At 39.6% G+C, this 25,357-nt stretch overlaps 1 protein-coding gene across 3 annotated transcripts in view; it reads left to right on the top strand.

Annotated features, from left to right (window-relative positions):
- lef1 (lymphoid enhancer-binding factor 1) overlaps window positions 1-25,357 on the top strand; it is a 75,814-nt gene that overhangs the window by 5,774 nt on the left and 44,683 nt on the right. The window lies entirely within an intron of this gene.

The following is a 25,357-nucleotide window of genomic DNA, read 5'->3' as shown; positions in this document are numbered from 1 at the left end:
ACAAATCTATTGGAAAGGCCAAATATTTGAGCAACAACAAACAAACTTGCTGGCCTGATTCAGATCCACATGGAGTAAAACGTTGAAAGGTAAATGAGGAAATGCTTTAAGAAGGTCATTTATTTCTTTTGAACCAGTCAGTGGTTCTCATGTAAGGGGTCATATCGGGGTTTGGTTGAACGTGAAATTGATTTAAACCTAATTCATTTTGTCACATTATGAAAATTTAAGACTTAATTTCATTTACTGCGGTACAAAGGAAAAGACTTGTTATTCTGATGTTAATACAGTGATAACAGAAACATGCACTTTCTAGAATTTAAGATCATTTTCTGCACAAATTGTAAGTTTCTTTAATGATCTTATACTTGTTCTGATATAGAAGTAGTTTTAATATTGATTATTATGTGGATATCTATAAGAACAGATGCAGTCATGAGAGGAAACTGATTCTGTCTTAATTATAATCTCTAATTCAGTTTAATGCACTCTTTGATTCTGAATTTGTGTCAGTATAATTACCATTTACAGTATATAAATATGATATGGAGTGAAAAAATAAATACACATACATAAACTCCTCATACTACGCACTCTAATTTGGCTAAACATGTATCCTCCTTATGAAATATGTGTCATTTTGTGGTTTTGAACTTCACCCTCATGTGTCAGCTCCGTTGACGATTGCCCTCTTCACGACCCATGCGGGTTTCCAAGGCAACCAGGCACATTCCTCCATCCCGCTGTTAAAATCAGAAGTGACTCGTGGCTTCACAATAAGGCCTGTGCGATAACAACATCTGAAGTACTACAAAAAGTAAATAAAATCTAGTATTAGTAAAGTTAAAATCTCCTCAGTTAAGAAAGTTTGATCTTGATTTGAGTAAATTTCAACTGGTAAGTATAATGATCTAGACTTTATGTACTTGAAGTAAGAAAAGACATCTTGTACATAAGATAAAATAGGAAAAATAATACATCTTTGCAGTTAAAGAAGAAGAAACAATACCTTATGTTGCTTTTGGTAGATCATTTTGCTTGTCAAGTTGAAGCTGCTCAAATCAAGTAAGAATGTGCTAAAGATATATTTTTTGGCAGTGTGCTGAAGTAAATATGGAAGATAAATTATAATATTGCAGCTAATTTATGCCTCTGACACACCCAAGAGCAAATTTAAACCACAAAAACTATTCTCAATCTACAATTTTGTTAAAAAAGCATGAGCTGCAATAAATAAACAGCAGAATGAAGCTCTTTAGTACTCATAGAAGTTATTAATTCAGCCTTTTATGGCATAAATCTTAATTTATAGCCAAAAAATAGCCAAAAATGCAAAGAAAATGTACAAACGATAAATACTGACTCCAAATAATATCGTTCCAGCTTTCATACATTGAATGATAAGTCTATATTGTGATTATTGTGACAGCTATGACTCACAAGCTCATGTTTGTAACAATATTGTGCTTTTAGAATCGTTTTATGGTTAATCCTTCTCAATTTTATTGTTTAACATCTATATTTACTTCAGAAGTGTAGTATATTTAAGAATGTGTTATCGTGACAGGCCTATTTATGAGTAAAATTTGATCTGTAATGATCCCAGCGTGACGAAGTATGAGGCCTTGTCCGGTCCGTCTGATATTGTCCCTTCAGAATCGTTTTACGGATAATTCTTCTTTACGGTTAGGTTTCAGTATTATCTTTTATCATCTATATTTACTTCGGCAACGTAGCGCTCTTCAAAATGTGTTATCGTGACAGGCCTAAGTATGACTAAAGTTTGATCTGCAATTACCCCAGCGTGACGAAGTATGAGGCCTTGTCCCACTCAGATATTGTCCCTTTAACCGTATTAATTTCAGACCAGCTGCTTGTCTCTCTCTTTCTCTCTTGGCGGCTTCCTGTGTCTGTGCCGTTTGCAAATTTCTCCTCTCTGAGCGGACACAAAACGCGAGGGAGCACCAACAGCTGTCCTTAATAATCCAGTTTTGTCCTTGCATGCGCCTCTGTGGCACACGACCAGCCTGTTTGGTATAGGCCTGTCATGATAATTACCGCATTGATCTATTGTTCGATAGACGAAAGGGGCGCAATAGTTATCGTGTGTGCGTTTTCTTTGCGTTCTGGAAATGTTTTGTTATTGTAGTAACATAAGATTTGACTTGTAGAGAGCTGGATATTAACAAGTAACATTTTTGACTGATTATACATACTAAATACCATCGTTTCAGTCAAAGATGCATTGATTTTTTGTTGTTTTTTGTTTCGATACTATGCCTTGAAGTATCTCCCAATACCCGATATTAACCGATACCAGCGTAGAGACCGCAATCGCCATTTATTACCTTAAAACAAAATTTTACGTAAGACCAAACTGAGCCAAATGTGTTATGTAACTGTTATTTATCTCTCAAGTAACTACAGAGCGGCTTTGTATAAATAAAAGTTCAAATGTTATGAGACTTTCTAGGCCAACTATGACCAGTAAATAGTCTCGTTACATCAGTTTATACGTCAAATATCGACTGAAACGATATCCGATCCAGTACATTTTTCAGTCTCAGCGCCGATATCTGATACTAGTATTGAAGCAGTGCATCCCTAGTTTCATTTCTGGCATTTATTTATTGCAGGTGATGTTATTTTTCAGTATTACAGGTTTATAAAAGAGTTTAAGGTTACTGGTATAGAATAGTTTCAAAAAAATTAAAAAATAAAAACTCCCCCACGGTTGTATTTTTTCCTGGGGTTTCATCAGGGCAAACTTGAGAGCCGGGACGTTATTATAAGAATTGGCTTTGCGAGGCAGATGTGATTGTCGGGGGCAGATGCCACATGCTGAGTGTAAAGGCTCTTCATTCACACGCAACTCTATCACGAAATGATGTTAAAATTGCACAGCTTCCCCTCTCCTGCCAAAGTTGTAAAGGGCAAAAAAGAGTAAGTGACATTGTGTAGCCGAGTTTGATTGAGATTTCCTCATGATTCACCGTCACATTCACAAATAGTTATGAAATGTGGTCGGGGTTGGTTTCCAAATGTTCCTTTATGGCTCATTTTCTTGTCAATTAGATCAATTACTGTATTGTCTGCAGTTGCCAAGTCATTGAGGTGTTTACGGAGCACAGCTGAATCCACGAGAGGATATGACCCCTTTTCATTTGAATTAGAAGTGAGAGGTGGGCAGTGATAATGACGTACTTTTATTTGTTTAGCCCCATAAAGAGACACTTCAGTATTTCTATGACCCAGTTGAAGTTGTAGTGTATTCAGGTGTTCTTTTTTAAGAGCGGTGAGAGCTACAGGGTTGGTTTTACTTTTTTCTGTTTTGATTGTTGGAGCCAATACAGAGTTTGCATATTCTTTATAGTGACTTTTATTCCTTATGGAGGTGTATCAGCAGTATAGACGCACCGATACGATATTGGTATCAAGTATTGGCGCTGATATTGAACTGTTTCATGGATTGGATGTTTGCATTAAAGAAAAGTTCAGCTGATATCCCATTTTGGTCTATAAATTGGTGTAATAACATGATTTACTCACCAATGTTGACCCAAAATGTCTTGAATTTTTACAAAACTGTCGATACAAAACACATTTGGATAATCTTTTACCATACGCTGTTTGTGTTTAAAGGAAATAAACCATATTTTCAGTTTTTGCCCTAGTATCGGTTAATATCGAGTATTGATAGATACTTAAAGCTAAAGCATCGACATCGATATCGGAACAGAAAAAGCTGGATCAGTGCATCCTTAATCAGAAGATTTTAGTGATATTGGTTAGGCTTTGGACCAATCAGTTAAAGATAATTAATAACTAATTTCCTGAATGAGTTTGGATCTGTTTGAAAGGATAAACTCACATCATAATACTAAAGAAAACACTGCTAATTTTTGTTCAAAATTAAATGAGATTTTCTTCACTGTCGTTGCCAATTTGGGATAGGCCCTTTCCTTTAAGTGTAACCTTTATGTTATTTATATTTTTTGTTCAATTTGTGTTTAACTAGGTCATAATAATTACTTAATTGTCTTATCGTTCGTATTGTGGGTTTCAGATGACTTCATGACACTATACAGATTGGGGCAGCTAAAATAAATATGGTTAAAATGCTGAGTTCTTTTGTAAAATAGTGAGATCCAGGCTCTAGTCACTAATAGAAATGATCAGATTCAACATTTGTGAGTTTACCTTTTGGATATTTCATTGCCAAGTACAATGGAATCAATAGGGAATAGGGAAAACTGCCTCTATTTTCTGCAATATTCCTGAGATTTTTTCTTATTTTGTCGTAATACGTGCAGAAAAATAACAAAAAAAGTTCCCACTAGTGTGAAAAACGAACCGAAATTATTGTTCCATCTGTCATTTACTGAACATTAAATCGATATGGTAATTATCGTGACAGGCCTTGTCTTGACGATCCAATAAAAATGCCCGTGTTTAAGGAAAGTATCACAGTTCTTAGGGTTTTTTCTCACTGATGTCAGCTCTCCCTCCGCTGCTCCCGGCCACCGCAGCACACACAGTATCTGCAGGCCTGTGATCGGTTTTCACTCAGATCAAAGGCGCATTCTCTCTTTCATTCTCTTCCATCTCCAGCCCACCACACCGACCAGAGCTGCCCCCCCCCCCCCCTGCCCCACTGCCTCCGCCCCCCTGCCCCCGCCGCTCTGCCCCCGCCCCCGCCTACCCCCTCAGTCCCTGTAGTTTAGATTGATTTCCACTGACCATGACATTCCTGCACATGCCGTCCAGTCATGACGGGGCTGCTGGGAGTGGATGATTGTCAGCACATTTTGGGGCAGGAGGGGGTCTTGTTGTGCGCGTTTGGAAGGAACTGAATACATGTACAGGAAATACTTATATACTTCAATTCTGAATACTAATTTTGAGTGTCTGTGTTCTTGTACAGTTGCTTTTTCAGTTGATGGTGGTCAGAATTAGGGCTGGGTATCATTAAGAAGTTGCCGATACGATACATACCTCGATACAGTGAGCTTAAGATTCGATACGATATATTTCGATACGATTCAATAAAAAATAATGGCTTAGTGATACTAGAAGTGGTAAGTGATACTAAAAGTCTCCACAGTGCAACCTAAATGTCGTTAAAGACAATACATTTAACATTTTTGTGAACTTTTGGGATTGCATTTACACTTCTTGTGCAAAGTTCAGATGAAAAGCAAACATTTTAATCATCGAAACAGCGAAAATGTCATGTCATGTGTCGCAAAAATGAGCTTCCTTCCACTAAACAAACAACAAAACTGTAGCGCTGTCATGAAATAATTTTGTAAAATATACTGAAAAGTACTCTTGGTGATATATCGATACAGCAGCCCATGATATTGATACTGTATCATCACATTAAACGATACAGTATATCGATATCAGCATACAGTTACACATGAAAAGAAACACATGGCAGTACTTTATGTCATTTTGGCTTTGTACTGCGTGTAATTATTTGGACACTGTAGCTCACACATATATTATACAATTTTATTATTACAATATAATAACAAAGAGAAAAATATATAAATGCTAATAATACATTCTACATAAGTTGCAAAGATAGTACAGGACTGGTGTCAAATAGGGGAAAAAAAAAGATTAAGAGATTAAGATGAAATAATGATTGATAGAACATTGGGTTTTCTGTTACATAAGGGCGAGTTGTTGTACAGTTGTAGGGAGTATTATCTGTTACATAAGGGCGAGTTGTTGTACAGTTGTAGGGAGTATTATCTGTTACATAAGGGGGAGTTGTTGTACAGTTGTAGGGAGTATTATCTGTTACATAAGGTCGAGTTGTTAATACAGTTGTAGGGAGTATTATCTGTTACATAAGGTCGAGTTGTTAATACAGTTGTAGGGAGTATTATCTGTTACATAAGAGCGAGTTGTTGTACAGTTGTAGGGAGTATTATCTGTTACATAACAGTGAGTTGTTGTACAGTTGTAGGGAGTATTATCTGTTACGTAAGGGTGAGTTGTTGTACAGTTGTAGGGAGTATTATCTGTTACATAAGGGTGAGTTGTTGTACAGTTGTAGGGAGTATTATCTGTTACGTAAGGGTGAGTTGTTGTACAGTTGTAGGGAGTATTATCTGTTACGTAAGGGTGAGTTGTTGTACAGTTGTAGGGAGTATTATCTGTTACATAAGGGGGAGTTGTTGTACAGTTGTAGGGAGTATTATCTGTTACGTAAGGGTGAGTTGTTGTACAGTTGTAGGGAGTATTATCTGTTACATAACAGTGAGTTGTTGTACAGTTGTAGGGAGTATTATCTGTTACATAAGGGTGAGTTGTTGTACAGTTGTAGGGAGTATTATCTGTTACATAAGGGTGAGTTGTTGTACAGTTGTAGGGAGTATTATCTGTTACATAAGGGTGAGTTGTTGTACAGTTGTAGGGAGTATTATCTGTTACATAAGGGTGAGTTGTTGTACAGTTGTAGGGAGTATTATCTGTTACATAAGGGTGAGTTGTTGTACAGTTGTAGGGAGTATTATCTGTTACATAAGGACAAGTTGTTGTACAGTTGTAGGGAGTATTATAGTATGAATGTAGTCCTGTATTTCTCACTGTTTCAGCGGCTGTTGGAGAATGAGCTCCTCTGTACCGAAAATACTTATTCTGAATATTAATTTTGAGTAACTGTATTATGGTACAGTTACTTTTTCATTGACAGTGTTCAGAAAGGAATACATGGCGGTACTTTATCATGTAATTTTGGCTTTGTACTGCAAGTTTTTAATGAAATTAGTGAAACTGCATGCTTTATTTCCTGCTCTGTAATTCTATGTAGTGTATATATGTATACTTTTTAACTAAAATATAATGCGACTTGTTGTATTCAGTATCCTGTAACTATATACACTTTCAATATATTCTCCCCGTCACTGTTGTGCTGATGGTTTACCACGAAGAGTAGAGGTTTTGGGGTGACATTATAGTGTTCAGTCGCAGTTACCAAACCCTAATACAGTTCTGAAATGTGTGTAACCACTTCAAAGCGTGCAATGGTTATGAATACACTGATGTTTATGTAAATGTATAGATGGGGGGGGGGTTTGTAGCTAAGACCACCTCGTTATTATGATCTTTAAAGGGAATATATAACACAGAGCTCCTACACACTGTATAATGAGAGTAACTTTAGAAACATGATTTCTGCTGTGATGTTTGGGAGGTGGTGGACGCAGTTGCATTATAGCAGCTTAAATACACATTGTTTTGGTTTTAATATGGCCAATTGCTGTGTTTTTATCACACACGGATTCATACTGGACTTTTATTTTTGGTTTACACGTCTTTAACCCGGTTACAGACCACGAATAAGTTCATTATTTTGGATTTTGTTAGGATTTCAAACATGATGGCGTTCATTTTCTACGCATTCTTATATCTACTGACATTCAATCCTGCATTCTTATCACAAAACTACAATATTTACACTGTCACTAATGATTGTGAACATACTACAATCTTAAACAGCACTGAAAATGATCATTTGAAGGAACTTATTTGTCTAAAAGTAGCTGTAGAGGCTAAATAAAGCGTTGTAGACTGGGAATAGCTTTGGATCCTCGTGTCACTGCGTGCGTTTGTTGTGACAGTTTATTTAATTTTCAGCAAGTGTCACTGCTCATTGTCTGATACGCGAACAAAGATAAGTTAGACGTGTTTGAACTATTTTTGAATCACTGGTCTTTTAGCCTCCAGTCTGGATTTAGAAATGACAGGTTCTAAATAAAGGACTCTGATGATGGAAGCACATTTAGAAATGACCTGAAACTCTCATCCTTAAAGGTGCACTGTGCAACTTTACGCACGTGGATACAGTTTTTGACAGTGTGATGCAAAATTAACTATCTGTTTCCATGGAGACAAGCAGCAAGCAAATTTACAGGTCAGATTTGTGGAGAAGTGCGCTCGCTTACAGTCAAACATATTTTTCAAGGTATTGTTGTGTTGTAAAAAAAACACCTATAATTAAATAATAAGCAAATTTAATGCCATATTGCGGTACATTCCAATGCAAGCAATCTCCCTAGCATATTTTTATGGACACTTACCAGAAACGTTGCACAATACACCTTTAAATATGCATTCATCTTTAGTTTTACATAAAAATTGCACTGAAATGAGCTGAACGAGGACTACACTGTAAAGACTAAAATGCAGTGAAGGTAAATTTACTTGAATTAAGAAAGTTTTATCATGATTTGAGTAAATTTCACATCACAAGTAAAAGTATCTACAAATGGGACGAGACTTTTTGTACTTAAAATATGAAATTTCATCATTTAAGATAAGAAAAACAACAACTCTTTGCACTCTCTTAAAATAAGAAACAAAATCAAATGTTGCTTGAATTGATCCATTTCGTGGATCATTTTACTTGTCAAGTCGAATCTACTCAAAACAAGTAAAATATTCTTAATTTAAGTCATTTTAACTCACCTAGATAAAGCTTTTTGCGGTGTAACAATGCAATTTCTAATAAAGAAAACACACAGTAGCGGCGTTTATATCTACAGTTTCGTCTCCCTTCGTTTTTGCCTCGCACTATTTCTCCCTTCGGACCCTGAATTGCAGATCCTGTTGGCAAAAAAAGCAGGGCGGTGTGGTGGGGGTTGCGGCGCTGCTTTTCCTTTGAAGTAGTGGGGACGTGACGGATCTGCTAGCCAGTGTCTCCCAGCGTGGAATCACTAACCCAGGCTTACCTAACGGGATTTGGTCGGTTGGCTCTGGGGTCCCTCGGTGCCATGTGTGTCCCGAGCTCATGCCCTCAGCGTTACCGTGGAGATCCCTGTTAAAGAGAATACTACGTTTTACCGGAAGACCTCGTTTTTTTCCACATGTAACGTTCTGTATCTGAGCTTATGGCAGCTCGTGCAGGTTTTGAAGTGTCACATACGGGACAGACGTGCTGCGTGAAGCGAGCCTCAGATGAGTGTAGCTTTTTGCCTGTAAGCAGCTAAACTCCACATGATCACCGCTTGCTAGTAATAGTCTTAAGATTACACCATGCCTATGTATCGAGGCACCCCGGCTCATACTTCTGCGCTTTATGTTATCCATAGCTGCACTTCGTTGACAAGGACATTAAAGGTAAATCGTGTAACTTTTCTCGTGGAGGGTCTACCTTATATTTAATCAATTACACGTGGTTTTGTAGCTCAAAAATCTGGAATTCTGACTGCGAGCGGGGTTGCCTCTTCACTACGTTTGTAACAATAACCAAAATATCGTGATATCGTATCAAAGTTCTCACAATAATATCGTGGAGCATCACAATATATCGAATTACAAGACTCTTTGATTAAATTAAGAGTTACGGTGCAGCAACAGCTACAAAAAAGACAGATGGAACTACATAGACCATGATGCTTTGCTCCATTTCAGCGTAGACTACATACTAGTTCTTTGGATTAAGTCTTGTCAAGGCATTTTAAGAGGAAAAAGTCGCATATTGTCAGTTTTGTTTGCCTCCACAAAATACTGCAATAAATATCGTACCATGACATGTATATCATGAAAATATCGTATCAAGAGATTTGGATACTGTTACATCCCTAATAGTAGTAGTAGTAGTAGTAGTAGTAGTTTATTTTCTTCGGTCAGTTAACATAATCATACATCATATAGCAATGATTTAACAAAAAATAAATAAATAAATAATGCAGTTAATGCATATCAATATGTTTATTCTATAGACCGAAGGGGTTTAGGCTGAAGTTTAACACTTGTTTTGCCAAACCCTATTAACATATAGAACAGGATACAAGACTGCAGAACTATTTACAGAAAACAACACAAAACTGCTCTTTTATGAGAGCAGGAAAGGAAATGTCCCTAATTCTTTTAGTATACACATACACAATACTACAAAACACAATCCAATATACGTCAATGTTCATACACACGTCGTGAGCCTCCCCACCATATCTTGAGCTTTCCCACAATATCGCAATAAATATCGTCACGTGGGGTTCATACAGTGACGATATTGTATCACGAGACTTGGATATCGTTACACCTCTACTCTCCACAAATCTCGCCTGTAACTTGGTTTGGTTTTGATCTCCATGAAGATCGAAAGGTTTAATACGATACAGACAAGGCAATAACGTTTCCATGGAGAAAAGCATTTGACAGATCCCCCACCAGAAAAGATACACAATTCACCTTTAAATATATAGTTGGTTGTAATGTTGAAAATGAGTTACCATAGCGATAACGCCTTCAATTTCACGTTTAAAAAGGCGACCCTTTTGAAGTTGCACTGTGTAAGTTCTCTGCTCTCTCTCCTTTCCTGTAAAGTTCCACAATATGGCACAAACATTTCCATCTTTTATTTGTTCAATTAAACGTGGAGTCATCTGCTTGTCTTCATGGAGCTTTACGGCGTACTGTGTCACATTTCTGACAAAACAGTAACATCTCTATGGACCAAAGAAGGTTTCAAACGCTTTTAAGTGTGCCCATAATAATGCTACTATTGATAGTGCGAATAGCCAACTACAAAACCCCACATGTTGTTAATTTTCTTTGGACATTTAGCATAGTCGTATATCATGTTATAATTATTTATGAACAACACATAACCATTAAATTATTCTACAGACCGAAGGGGTTTAGGCTGAAGTGTAACTCATATTTTGTCCAACCTCAGAAAATGACAGTGTGTTCAAATAATTTTATGGACCTTATCTATCATATTGAGTCACAGTGTTGTCTATGTCATCTGTTACGCAGCTTCTTAAACCCTTGTGATACGGTTGTGCGCCTGAAGGCCAGGAGCGGGGACCTCCCACAGAAGAAGTCCTCTTTGTAGCACCGCTGGACCCCGGTGCTTTTATAAATGTAACTGTTAACGCCAAGGCCCTTGTCGTGCGCTGTGACGCTGTGATGTTGGTTGACACATTTACTCCATATGCACACCAGTAATGACGCCATGTGGTTGTAATCACCTTATCGCGGCGTTTCATCTCGCTCAATGGGGCTGTGCAGTGTGTGAGCCTGGACCAGACCACGAGAAATGAGCTGTTGTGTAAGAAGAGTGAGAACAGAGCACTAGGTTGGACTTTTAAAGGCCAAGGACTTATTTTTATCAAGCAATCATTCAAAAATTAGCCACATCAACTCTGGTTATGTGTATCTTGTGGCTTCAAATCCTGTGGTGGAAATGAAAAAAATCAATACAATGCTGCACATTCATAGTCTTTGATTAATTCAAAATATTAACTTAATGGTTTTATATTGCTGTTGTTTGGCTGTTGGCTTTGTTTGATAATACTGCATGAAGTCTGGGTCATTATTAGTCTGTCTACAACTTCATAACTTTGTGATATCATGAAGCAGTAGTTTTCAAGCTACTTTTTACCTTTTAGTTAAGTAGAAATGGTAAATTCCAGGAGTGAAATCATCCAAATGATTCTAGTGAAGGTGTACAAAGTTTAAAAACACAGTGGAGCACTTCCTGTATTACTACATGACATCACAAGGTGGAACAGAGTGTTTTTTGCGTGAGAGAAGAACCTAAATTTGCAGGCTTTTTGTTAAACATGTGAATGAAACAAAACACAACTCCAGTTATGTTTTTGATGAGGAAACAGTATTATAACATAGATCAGAACCGTGTAGTGGTCGCTGAAAGAGGATGTCACTCTTTGCCACGTGCCATACCATTCACTTGCACTCAGCTTATCCAATCTAGCTGCACAGCCTGGAGCCCGTTCAGGCCTCAGTGGTCACAGATCTGACCCAACCACAGCACCTGCTCAGGGGGTGTCACTCTTCACCCACTGCCTGCTGCTGATCTCTGGGACTCCACGCAAGGCCTCACCAAGGTTGCCCCTTAAGCCCAGAAGAGTTTTACTGGTGGGGCTGGGAAATTCCCTCTCGGAGCTGGTTTCAAAGTTTGCTGTTGTGGACTGTCTTAGGAATGTGAGTTAAAGTTATGGTGATCTGTTACGTCCGGTTTGAAAAGGGTTGATTGTAGGATGCAGTTGCTTCGGGTGATGTTAAATACAGTATCTTAACTCACATATACTTGCCTGTCTGACTTAAAAGTGTACAGTTTTTACATCTGGCCTTAGTACCCTTATGTCCATAAACAGAGTTGTAAAATGAGTTAAATTGAATAACTTTATTGAGTTGTTTCTAACAGCTTGTCAGTGTGTACAGAGGAGAGCTGTGTTCGTCCTGTAAATGGCCGTGTGGGGAACAACAGGACCACAGGAGTGAAACATGGGTGCAAATCCTGCCGGCTGTGTCCAGACTTGAGAGGAGCTCAAACAGCTCTCACTTTGTCCTGCTAAGGAACTGAGCTATGATCAATAGCCGCTCTGTTGTGTGAAGTTGGTCAGTCCGCACCGCGTACTCTCCCTCCCTCCTTCTCTTTGCTGTTTCATATTTTCAGAAGCTCATTATTTCTTTCTGCTCTGGGTGTGAGCGCTAAAGAGGCTCACATGCAATGTGTATCTGACAGTGCTGAAATATTAATGGTCCCCAGTGTAGGAGGTTGATCTAGGCCTGCATAGTTACAGTACAAAGGGTGCCTTCTCGCCACTAGGCTTTATTAGCCAAGCTGTTAAATGAATAGATGGATATAGTCAGCGGTCTTCTGTGTTTTTGCTCTGAACATCAAACCACTGTGTTTTCCGTCTAGCCATTTCTAACAAGGCTATCCAACACACACACACACGCGGACCCACACACCCCGACACACACACACACACGGACCCACACACCCCGACACACACACACACACACGGACACACACACACACACACGCACACGCACATGCACATGCACACAAGCACATGGACATAAGCAGTGCACTGTTGAGTTTCTGTGGGAGGACAAAGAGGAGGGCTTTGCTATCAGTTCATTTTGTGTGGTCTCGGTCATAAAAAACACACTGTTCTTTGACTGTGAAAAAGCCTGTCTTTAATTTTTGGGAAGCCCATAAAAGTTTGTCGCCCCTTTCATATCGGCGGTGGAATTGAAAACAAATGCTACATTCTCCCCTCCTCTCCTTTGAACTGCCCAATTATGGAGTTGTGAAAATAAAACTCGGGTCTGTAGAGCTCGTTGCCTCCTTCTTTCTCTCCTTCCTTCTCACTCTTTCTTCCTCTTTCACTTTCTTTTCCTCCTCCTCCTCCCTTGTTTTTGAAGAAACCAAGGGGGATCACTGATGTCAAAGTCAAAACCAAGAGCATTAAGAAAACTGGCGAAATGCAATACAGCTGCAATCCGACATGACGCTAGAAAATAGGGCTGAGGAGCAGAAAGCCTCTCTCCCGTATTCCCAGGGCGCGCAACTGCTCCCGGCCTTGGCTTTGATCTCTTCAAAGCCTCCTGCCTCCTACTAGATGGAGAGTCTTGGCTGCTGCTCGTGAGGCTGGTGAGGCAGGAGGGAGGAGGAGATGTTTGGGGTGGGGGGGTACGACGTCTTTCCCTTTCCTGGGCTGAAATCAATCACAGAGCCGAGACAATTATGTGTAATTCAAGCCCGTTCAGATTAGGAACTGTTGTTACCTGAGCGACTGGAGCGCTGTAATCTGTGAGACACACAAACCCGGCCGGACCAACAGAGGGACGGACCAGGGCACTTGAGGAAAGGAGGCTTAGAGGCAGAGGAAGAGGTGCTGAAAAGCAGGCTGCCATGCTGCTGTCCAACAGAGCAGAAAATCAGAGTACAATGGAGTGATTACACTTGCAGATGTAGCCATATTCATGACAAACTGGACAGAGAGAACAGAGGGAGAGGGCTGCTGGTTGCATTGGAGCATGCTAGTTAGCGTGCTAACCAGTCGGCTGTGTGCTGTGTTTCCTCTGTGTGGTTTTAGCCCCCCCAGCAGCTGCTCTGTCCCCCTTTGCTGTATCTCTATCCCTCATGCCCTCAGCGCACGCTTGGCCATGGCCTGCCCCAGGCCCCAATTTACTATGGCTGGTGAAAAACTCACTGGCCCAAAGTCAGATGGGAAAAACAGCAGTGGTGAATGCAGTTCTTCTGCTGCTGCTGCCACAGTCGAAGTGTGTAATGGTCTGTTAGGGTTTACATACACCTGCTGTAGCTTTCTTACACTGCTCCAAACTAAAAGGAGCACATTCCGTCTTCATGTGCTTAGAACATTGATTAGATTTTGTTTTATTTCATGTCATTGGATTTGCCCATTTCCTCTCCTTGTTTGTAGTGTGGGAATTTTGTGACATTACAGGGTCAGGTAGAGGCCAAAGACGGAAAAGCACAATCACATTACAGGGACAGTTAATTGGAAATGTATGATTATCTAGAGTTTGAGACGGTGTACAGGCATCTGAGTGAAGGAACAGAGCTTTGTTTTTTTTATCTTTATGCAGTCACTGGATGCGGGGTGATGAAACCCGCATAGAGATCTAGCAAGAATGTTTGTTGATCTGATGAGCTCGCCTTGTGTGCTGTGTTTCTTTTGATCATCGTACCACTCACTTAGCGCTACAAGCCTATTATTTTCTTTGTGACATGCACATATTAAACAAATGACATTTATGGCACTGTTTAAATAAAGAGGTAGCTGATAGTTTTATTTTAACAAGCAGGCGGACAGGAAGTAGATGGTTCTAAAATATAAAGGTCAGGCAGAATAGATTATGTGGCATCAATGGAGCCACCGTGCTGCACAGTGGGAGAACTTAAATCCACTCACAACCATAACCCTGAGCTCAGAGGCCAGGTGACGCTTTTCATGTCCACCAATGGAGACACATCACAGAGACGTCCTCCACTTTGAGCTGCCCGTCATCAAACAATCCCACAATGCATCAAAACATCAAATCAATGCGCCCCCACTATACCCCTATCTTTTGAGAGATGAAAGATGCCCAAGTGTCGGCGCACACCACTCAGAGCCCACACCTCCAGTGCACGTTTTACATTCACGTGACGTCGTCCATATCAAAGCTGATGGACTCTGAAGAAGCTGTTTGACAGTCATGACCTCTGCTGTGCTCTTGGTTACATCCACAAGGTTACGGTGTTTGTGTTTGAGATTTATTTTCAGATTCAATAAATTTGTTAAATATTCATGTGTAGTGCACCACAGCCGAGGGTTTGGTAACAGTAAATCATGCTGTAGTTTTTTTCATGGCCGATACAGATTGTTTAGACTCCAGAGGAACCAGTGTAGTTGCATTTTTGCAGTAGTTTCTTTAAGTCTAAGTGTTCAAATAAAGCTTTATGCATATATTTTTCATGCATATTTAGGCAGCTGGTTGGGCCAAACAAAATCGGTCAACAGCTGATCCGCTAAAAGGGGGAAATATCGACCCTCTATCTCTGATTTGTTGAAGGTCTTTACCCACTCTTCACCTCTGTTTTATGCTTAGATCTGTTCTGGTAACAGTAAATGATGCTGTAGTTTTTTTCATGGCCAGTGCAGATTGTTTAGACTCCAGAGGAAACAGTGTAGTTGCATTTATTCTGTACTTTGTTTAGTCTTAAGTGTTCAAATAAAGCTTTATGCATATATTTTTCATGCATATTTAGGCTAGCCTGATTCATTCTCTTCGCAGAAACCGTCTCTCATCGCAGTGTTAGAATTCGTTCGTTCGACAGTAAGCGGATACTTTTTTTTCATTTAACCAATCGCTGCTCTTTGGTTGTGACGTATGTAACACTAACGGGGCAAACTGGTATATTAAGCTTTTCCCAAATAATGTCTTTCCCCTTAAAAAAATTCACCAAACATTCTCTTTATTCCGGCTTTAAATCCTCGATCTCGGGAATCGTTCACAACACTGAATATATGGCTCTTCGCTGATTGACTGGTGCCCGAACTCGCACTTCCGGGGATTTTGTGAACCGACTAGTGTATTCTGATTCCTGAGAAATGAAATTGAGTGGAGGCACTAAGTGGCACCAGCCTGTCTATATTCAAGCAGCTGGTTGGGCCAAAAAAAAAATCGGCCAACAGGCTTGTGCCAAAATTGTCATTCTTGGATCTAAAAAGTCACAGAAATTCCCTCAGCCTTTTCGAAAGCTAAATTTGTACAGTGTTTGCTACAGTAGTTGGCCGACCAAGAGCTTAATCAAATTTAAGGAATGATTACAAGTTATATAGATAAATAACAAGATGAATTGGATTACACTCAGACTAATGAAAAGGTGGCTTTGAATCCACTCGAGTTCCAGTTAGATTACTCCCATAGCAGTTCATTCTATTGGTTTATCATTTCGCTTAGTGGCCTCAGGTGCACAAGTGGACCCTATAATGTCGCTGGAGCCATATGCCCACAGCTTAAGCCTTCCCTTTTGTGGTTTAAGAAATTCTCTATTACCATTTCTTTGGAGGTATCAAGGGATCAGCAGACGTCGCCCATAGTCTTGTCGTACATGGTCATTGTTTTGTTTGTATTAAGGTTAACAAAAGCTAATTGGTGGGGCGGAGTTTTCACAAGACCATTCCAGATCCTTGGAGTGGTTCCTCAAGTGGGCTCTGCTCCTGCGAGGACTGAGGAAAGCTGTGTGTTCGAAGGGGATCAGATTTGAATAGCTTTGTTCACCTCATTCAGATCTTAGTGGGGGCGTGTATGGGGACAGAGAGAAAACCTAAAACGTGGTCTGCGATTAATGACTAATTCCGGGCTGAATGGCAGTTGTTGGTCGTCTATACCAGTTAATCCTTTAAAACGAGGAATCGCCAGCAAACACTGAAGGGCAGCTATTGTTGCTCAGTCCATATTGTAAATGAGACTCCAGGTTTGCCATAGATTTTAAAGCTTCGTTGTAATTAAACCAAATGTCCTGACTGAAATATGAGTTGTCATCTAAAGCTGGACGATATGATAAAACACACATACACACAGTTTTTTCCTTGTATTAAAAAGAAATGACTTTCAATATCATTTCCTTCAACACAAACAATGCAGAATTTTAATCATGCCGTCTGATACCACAAAATAGTAAAATGTCTCCCTCCAAAATCTGAATTCGGCTCCAATGTACATACTTTCATAGGCTAAATAGAGGATTGACTGTAGACCTCTTGATTTAACGGACCCAAGCAAATGATTGACTATGAAATGACTAGCGGTGTAACGGTGCATGCATTCGTACCGAACCGTTTCAGTATGGGGTTTCTGGTTCGGTGCAGCGTTGTGCATTAGTGAGTTTGCGCAATTTGTGTGTGTTTACATTCTGCCACTACATGTGCAGCGACACAGAAGGCTCAGCTCTTTAATATTTACGAGGGAACTTGTCCGTGATTGGGGTGGCAGTGTTTCCCGCAGCGCTTTATAGTTAGGGCGGCCACTTTGACAACTATTGCCCCCCACCCTCACTATATCTTTGCAAAACTACGGTCATTGTGCCACGGTCCTCACTTTCACCTTTCGCCGGCACAGAATTTCTCCCCATACGCACAACCTCTGTCCCTAGAATATGAAGACTGAGCAAAACTTCATGCTGGTGCTATTACTGCTGCACTTTATGTTTTGAACAGCACTTTATGTTTTGAACAGTTTTGTTTACTGTTTACAAGGAATTCATTTTTTATAATATTTCATACATTTGTTGCTTATTTGAGAACATTTTATTTAACTTATTAGTATTACCAAGCAGCACTTTGCATTCATTTTAATTTCCCGTTTGTATAATGTTAAAACAAATAGTTGGTTTAATAAAAACACAAATAACCAACAAGCAAATAGTTTTGAATTTTGTTTCCATACTGTATGAAAATGAACCGAACTGTGACCTCAAAACCGAAGTACGTACCGAACTGTGATTTTTGTGTACTCTTACACCCCTAGAAATGACCGAATCTCGATTAAAATTTGGTCAATTACAGTCTGTGTTTCATTTGAATTCAGGGTCAGAAGTTCAAACTTAAAGGACTTAAAGGGCAGTCGAAAAAAGGTCTTCTCTCTAATGTGATGTAGTGTTATAGAAGGTCTATTGTTTGGCAATAACTGAAGAAACTGTATACATTGACAAAATTAACATTCATAATTTAACGAACTTCTAGTCATGAATGATTTAACCGTCGATATTTTCATTCTTTCTGTGGTTGCGTTGGGCGGGTGTGCATGCGTCTGATACAGGAGGAAAAGTAGGTCAATACTCTCGGCTCTGGCAGCACAGCACATCTCATTCAAATCACCTCCCCTTCCTCATCCCTCATGCGCGCGCCTTTGAAAACCTTCCCCACGCAAACACAACACCAGTCTGACTTCCGTCGTCGTCTAGATTTCGCTGGCTAGCTCGCTAAAATGCTAAAAACAAACCTCGGCGAACGCGCAACGCTGGCCAGGTCTTAGCGAGGGTAGTGCTGTCTTGAGCTGCCATCTCCACAGGTAGAGACACACAAAGACCCCCACTAGACTCTATTTTCCCCTTCAGCGCTGAGCTCCCAAATCCAAACTGACAGCCATTCATGCCCAGAATACCTGGCTGAAAGCTGAGGGGGAACACTATCTAGGTGTAGCAGGCAAATCCGCTCTTGTTCAACGAATTTCAGCCTTCTCCACGAGGCAACTCCTCAGCAGTTTTCTCCGCTCGGTACCTGCCTTTTCTCTCCGATTCCACCATTGTGAGGAGGTTAGGTTTTAGCACCGTAGCAGGACAAAGTTAGCTTGTGCTGCAGTTTTATTTGTATGTAGAATAAAAATAAAACTGGATATGTTGGTGTTTGTGGAGGTGATGATGCTACTTCAAAAAAACGCAGCCTATAGATAAAAAATATCTATTAAAATATGAATAAATATTAGCGTCATCTTCTTATGTGGGATTGAATAAATTTGCTAATTGCATCCACTCAAATTCCGATTCTGATTCTGATTATGTAATTGCCTTTTTGTGCTGCAGTTTTATTTGTATGCAGTGTGACCAGATGTCCCTATTTACTCAGGACAGTCCCAGATTTAAGCCTTGTGTCCCCTGTCCCAGCAGATTTATCCAAAACCAGTGATTTGTCCCAGTTTTATGCAAGAAATGTCCTAGATGTCTCTATTTTTGACAAATTTGATGCCTGCCAACAGTAAACATTGCCATTTCTTTAGGTAAAATACAGAAAAGCTGCATAAAAATGACCAAAACATAAAGAAAATGTGACTATACAGACTCTGGTCACCCTATTTGTACGTAGAATAAAACTGGATATTTTGGTGTTTGTGGAGGTGATGATGGTACTTCAAAAAATATTCTAGATAAATAGTAGCCTTATGGTGCCCAGAATTTCAAAATCAAAAACTGGGACACAAACCAGTGATTTGTCCAAGTTTTATGCAAGAAATGTCCTAGATGTCTCTATTTTTGACAAATTTGATGCCTGCCAACAGTAAACATTGCCATTTCTTTAGGTAAAATACAGAAAAGCTGCATAAAAATGACCAAAACATAAAGAAAATGTGACTATACAGACTCTGGTCACCCCATTTGTACGTAGAATAAAACTGGATATTTTGGTGTTTGTGGAGGTGATGATGGTACTTCAAAAAAAATATTCTAGATAAATAGTAGCGTTAGGGTGTCCAGAATTTCAAAATCAAAAACTGGGACACAAACCAGTGATTTGTCCCAGTTTTATACAAGAAATCTCCCAGATGTCCCTATTTTTGGCCAATCTGATCCCTGCCAACAGTAAAAAAAAAGGCATACGTTGTCGTTTCTTTAGGTAAAATACAGAAAAGCTGCTTAAAAATGACCAAAACATAAAGAAAATGTGACTATACAGACAACATTAGTGCAGAGCGCAGAACAATTTTATTATTACCAGCCACCACAAACCAGAGATGTCCCAGTTTTTTATTTTGAAAATCTAGTCACCCTATTTGTACGTAGAATAAAACTGGACATTTTGGTGTTTGTGGAGGTGATGATGGTACTTCAAATACTGCAGCCTACAGTAAAAAAAATTCTATTAAAATATGGATAAATATTAGCATTAGGGTGCCCAAAATTTCGAAATCAAAAACTGGGACACTTTCGCTTTAATAAAATTGTGAAATGAGAATTAACATGAGCCAGTACAGTCACATTTTCTTTGTGTTTTGGTCATTTTTAAGCAGCTTTTCTATATTTTACTTAAACAAATCTCAAAGTATGCCTCTCTTTACTGTTGTCAGGGATCAGATTGGTCCAAAATAGGGACATTTCATTGTATAAAACTGGGACAAATCTGTAGTTTTGGATAAATCTGCTGGGACAGGGGACTCTTGGCTCAAAACTGGAACTGTCCCGGGTAAATAGAGATGTCTGGTCACCTTAAGTAGCGTACACTTTCTCATGTGGGATGGCTCTACGAAATTTATATGAATAAATTTGCTCATTACATCCACTCAAATTGCGATTTCGATTCCGATTCTGATTCTGTACCTGCCTTTTCTCTCTGATTCAACCCTATTGTGAAGCCGATTTGAAGTTAGCTCGTGCTGCAGTTTTATTTGTGTATATATATTTTTTCTTTTCCCGGGTTATTCTTGCACGCAGATGTTGGCATGGGTGGGTTGCTTGGCACGGATACAGCCAGCAGCCACTAAGCAGGGCATGCTGGCTGCTAATGATAAATGATCCAGTGTTGATGCAGCAACACGCTGGGTGGCTAAAATACTGCTGAAAAGAGGTATTGATAGAGGATAGAGGACAAGAAGATCAGGTTTTTAATGTTTACAAAATGAAATTAATCATAATAAAATTTCGGAGGACTGACTTGACAGAATTGACCTGTATAATTTCAGCAGGGTGAAGAAGTGGAGCGGAGAAGGTCAAAAGCTGCTGTTAAAAAATTAATAAATGATAGCTTAGACTTTCTTATGTGGGATTGATCTACCAACTTCACATATCTGGACCTTTATAATCCTTTACTTCGTCAGTCTGGTGTTACATAATAGTCTGACTGCATAATAATCGAGTAAAATTCTGTCCGTTTTATGTCTGTTCCTGAGAAAGGCCAAACTCATTAACACTGTGTTTTCATGGGGGCATAAAAAGAACAAACTGCTCCCTGTCGCACAAAGTTGTCTGTAAACTTTTGGAGTCAGCAATTAAATGTAAACTAAGGCTGCATAATTTAGTATAAATATCTAGTTGTGATTTTTCTGAAAACTTTAGCGATTTATGTGTAACACTAAAACAAGAATCACATTTCAGAACACGCTTGTACAGATCTAAACTACAGGATTAGAAGTTTTGAAGCAAATTAAGATATTTTGTTTGTGGAGGTGATTGTTACTTAAAAAATTGCTGATTAAGTCATAGAGCTGCTCCATTATGGAAAAAATTATGATTATTTTGGTGAATAGTGAAATTACGATTATTCAAACGATTATTTTTTTAGCTGCATGATACATTTATTCCACATTTCTCTCAAAAAAACAACAAAAAAACCACTTTGTTATCTATAATTTACACAAAACGTTCAAATTGAAGATAAATATAGGCTACAAATATTAACCTTAGAGCAGTTTTGCAAAGTATAAAACATAAAATCAATAAAATATACTTTGAACATGAAATAAGGCTTAGAAAAAACATAAATGTTTCCAAAATAAGCTATTCTACAATCTCTATATTATAAAAAATGAAATAAATATACTTATTTATTTAAAAAAATATCTCTTAATAAACTTTGTTACGCTTAATCGTTTCAACTCGATTATATGGGTTTGGAGATCGTTTGACACACAAATCGAAATCGTGATCAAAATTAAATTAATTGCAGAGCCTTACTGTAAGAGATTTACTAATTGCATCCAGTTAAATTGTGATTTCGATTCGATTAATTGTGCAACCTAAATTTAAACCACACCCTGTACCTCCTAAGCATTCGTAATTCGTCTGCCACAGTGAAAGTGACGACGGAGTTCACAGCGGGCTCACTGCGGGGGTGTGAAAGCCTGGTGGGCCTGTGTGAGTGTGTGTGTGAGTGTGTGTGTGTGTGTCTGTGTGTGTGTGTATGCGCTCGTAGGCCTGCTGACAGTGGCACTTGAGTAGAATGTTTGCCCTTTCCTCGGCCCTTTGATGTGACCAGGTCCTGCTGTGATAATGAGCCCCATGCCCCGCCACAAGGTGAACATCCTGCCTGCCGACCGCCCAGGGCCCTGCCAGACCCTCCGCCCTGCCCTCCTCCCTCCTGCCCCCTGCTGCCCCTCCCCTCCTCCCCTCCTCCCCCTCCCCTCCCAGCACACCTCCAATACACATGCCTCTGTCTGCGGACTCCTCGGGCCACTGTCACACCAGCTATTACATTCACACGAGAGTTTAAGGACAGCCTCCTGCTCTGAGGTTTGATAACACGCAGAACTGAAATGACCCTGTCGCATATTGATTTATTGTTCAATGTATGATAGATGGAACTGTATTTTAGGAAATGTTTAGTTGAATCAATCACTTCTAAGTCTCATTATGCAAACTAAGTACTAAAGTGTTTCATTCTGCTATTTCTTTATTTGCAAGTCATGTTTTTTTAAACCAGATTGAACGTTTAGAATCTTTTTTTTAGGATAAATCTGCTTTAGGGTTAATGTGTCAGTGGCATACATTTGTTTCAGTATTATTGTTTATGATCTATATTTCTTATTCGTCTTTAATCGACTGCAGTGATCAGTCAAACGGTTGTCTTGGCATTGGAAAAATCTAAACAATATGTCTGTCATCTGAGTTGAGATCACATGAGTTCACACAGTTCTATTTGTCTGTAAAAAGTGTGATTAAACTCACATTACACTTCCAGATCTCAAACGTATTCACTCCAAGCTGTCTCGCTATTTAGAATCTCAACCAAATAATTTGTTGACTAAATAAAATATGTGATCGACTAAGATAAAAAATGTGAATGTGAGAAACAGAGCATAGATCATATTGCGTTTCAGTTATATTGCCCTGCATTAATAACACTGAAACAATCAAAATGAAGAAATGAGAACTTAAAAGTGAATGAAGTCTTTTCTGTGGGGCACATTTCACACACATTATCTTCTTCATGTTCAGAATGACACTGACAGAGTTAGCGTGATGGAGGTGCTCGGAGCACACTCTCTTCATGCCAACAGAAGGATGATTCCTAATCCACCTTGTTGTTGTGCCGAGGATTCTGGGAAAGAAGGCACCTGGCTGTTCGTATTTCTTTTGTAGCAGAGCACCTTCAGTCAGTGATTTCTTGATCCATTCTGTGTCGTTTGGACGATTTTGTAACATGTCATGCTTCTCAATATGTGTCACTAAACCATTTATTCTCCTGATGACTTTAAGTAAATGGTATTTAAGGCGTCTGCCTGGATCTACTTAAAAAATAATTCTAATAAAAAACATCATTAATTTTCTCTTTATCTGCCCTGCACAGTAGCACTGCTACCTCTAAACTTGTGGACTGGAGTCCAGCGCAGCGTTCCTGATTGAATTAAAGAGAGATTCTTCTTCACAGATGTACATGTCTCTCCAGGGCAGGCTTTCCTGTTATTCATAGCCTTCTTCACTGGTGTCCCTGTGGTTGGCTCCGCTTGTTCGTCTCATTACCCCAGGCGCGTGGCGCTGCTTCGCTCGCTGCCGGCTCAGCTTTCTTCTCCATTAATTGGGTTTCGTTACATTAAGCCCCCTGGCCAAGGGGCCATTCTGCCAATAACACATTCCATTTTTAGCCTGCCACTCCGAGCTGGCGGGGTGCAGCCCTTTCTGCAAATGCTAATTGGTTATTTATTTAAGCTTCCTCAGGTTGTCCTCTGGTTTTGGTGCAGATGGAGGGGGAGCATTGCCTGTTTTTACATAAAGCTCTGACAGACACAATGGTGTGTGTTTGCTCATGTTGTTGGGAAAAAGCTGCACTCAAACACACCTGAGAGGGAACACCTAGTCTGAGCAGAACTGTGCATGGGCCACACCTTTAATGGTTAAAGTCCAGCCCTGTGTTTGTTTCGTAGACACACAAATCATGTGAACATGCTTCATGGGTGATTAAAATGAAAAATTTGAGTTGAGTTTTATTATTTAGTGTAGAGTCCCTGTGAACCTCCACTGTCCAAACTGTAATCCTCATACAGTGCAGAAGGTCAGGTTTTGGGGGAGCGAGGTGAGACAGGCTCCTGAGAGAAAAGATTAAGCAGCATGGGAATCCAGAGGCACTTGAGCGCGTGTCTCCTGCCCAGCTGTTTGCACCTTACATGGTTTATGTGCTGGATTGTAGCTGCAGGCACACACAGTCCTCATTGCATATAAATTACACAAGTGGGAAGTGATTATTATAAAATTCCCGCTTTCCTCTTTTTTCCGTTTCCACTTGGCAGAAGTGGTATAATTGAGTGGAGTACAAAAGGCGTGCTGTGAAGGGGGGAGGATACTAAACCCAATATGGAAGCATATATAAAATGCTCTGTATGATGACTGTAGAGCGTTGGTAGAAAGTGTCTAATACAAACTCTGAGACAGGGGACATGTTGTAAAAACGTTGTGAGAAAAATATTGTGTCTCATAATTTTCTTTCTTCCATCTCCATTGCTGACACTGTGCCAAGTTACGATGTTCAAACACACTCAGCGTCTCCTCCATGAAGGGCTCCCTGCCAGCTGCAGTTCCACACAATGAATTTCTCTTAAAACCACATCTGAGAGGTTCTTTAAAAGCCCTGGCCAAGCCTGGATATAAAACTCCGAATGGAACGTTTTCATTTCAATCCGCACTGCCTCTCCCTTCTCGTCCTCCCACAATATGAATAGGAATATTCTAAGCCTATTATTTCTCCTGTACAATAAGAAGGGAACTCCAATATGGCCGCCTGGTGACTCTGTGGCTACGGTGGAGGGCAGATTGACAGGGTTAAATATGCCCTCATTGTTGTCAGTTCAGTGTTCTGGTGCCCGTCAGGAAATAGTAGCACAGTGTCAGACTTTGAGCACAGGAACTGTCCCTGTGCTGTGAAGTGGCCATGTTTACAAGTCTCCTCCTTTAAAGAACAGCAACGTGTAACAATGGATGCCTCGAGCTGAATCTGGAAACGGGAATTGAAAATGTTGGTGCTTTTTTAGCTTATATCACATGGGATGGAAAAATATGTTTGTATGTTTGAAGCATTTTGCAAGGTACATGTACAAATTTAGGGCAGTTGCGGGTTATACGACAACGCGAGAAAAATGAAAATGACGACTCTTGTACAGTGATTTTACTAAAGATGGGACAAAATCTCGCAAGCCTCTCGAGTTTTTTTTTTCCTCATATTTTTACATTTACAAACAGTTAACTTTGCTGAGTAACTTCTTTTGAGAAGCTCTGATACCAAAAAGAACTATTAAATTAAATAAATCATCTTTATGGAACAGATAACCTTATATCCTATATCATCTTTGCACTGTTTTCCTT

This window comes from Boleophthalmus pectinirostris, unplaced genomic scaffold, assembly GCF_026225935.1.
Source record: "Boleophthalmus pectinirostris isolate CB_2022bp ecotype Guang Dong unplaced genomic scaffold, ASM2622593v1 HiC_scaffold_22, whole genome shotgun sequence".
Taxonomy (NCBI): Eukaryota; Metazoa; Chordata; class Actinopteri; order Gobiiformes; family Gobiidae; genus Boleophthalmus; species Boleophthalmus pectinirostris.
This window is presented reverse-complemented; position numbering and strand designations above follow the sequence as displayed.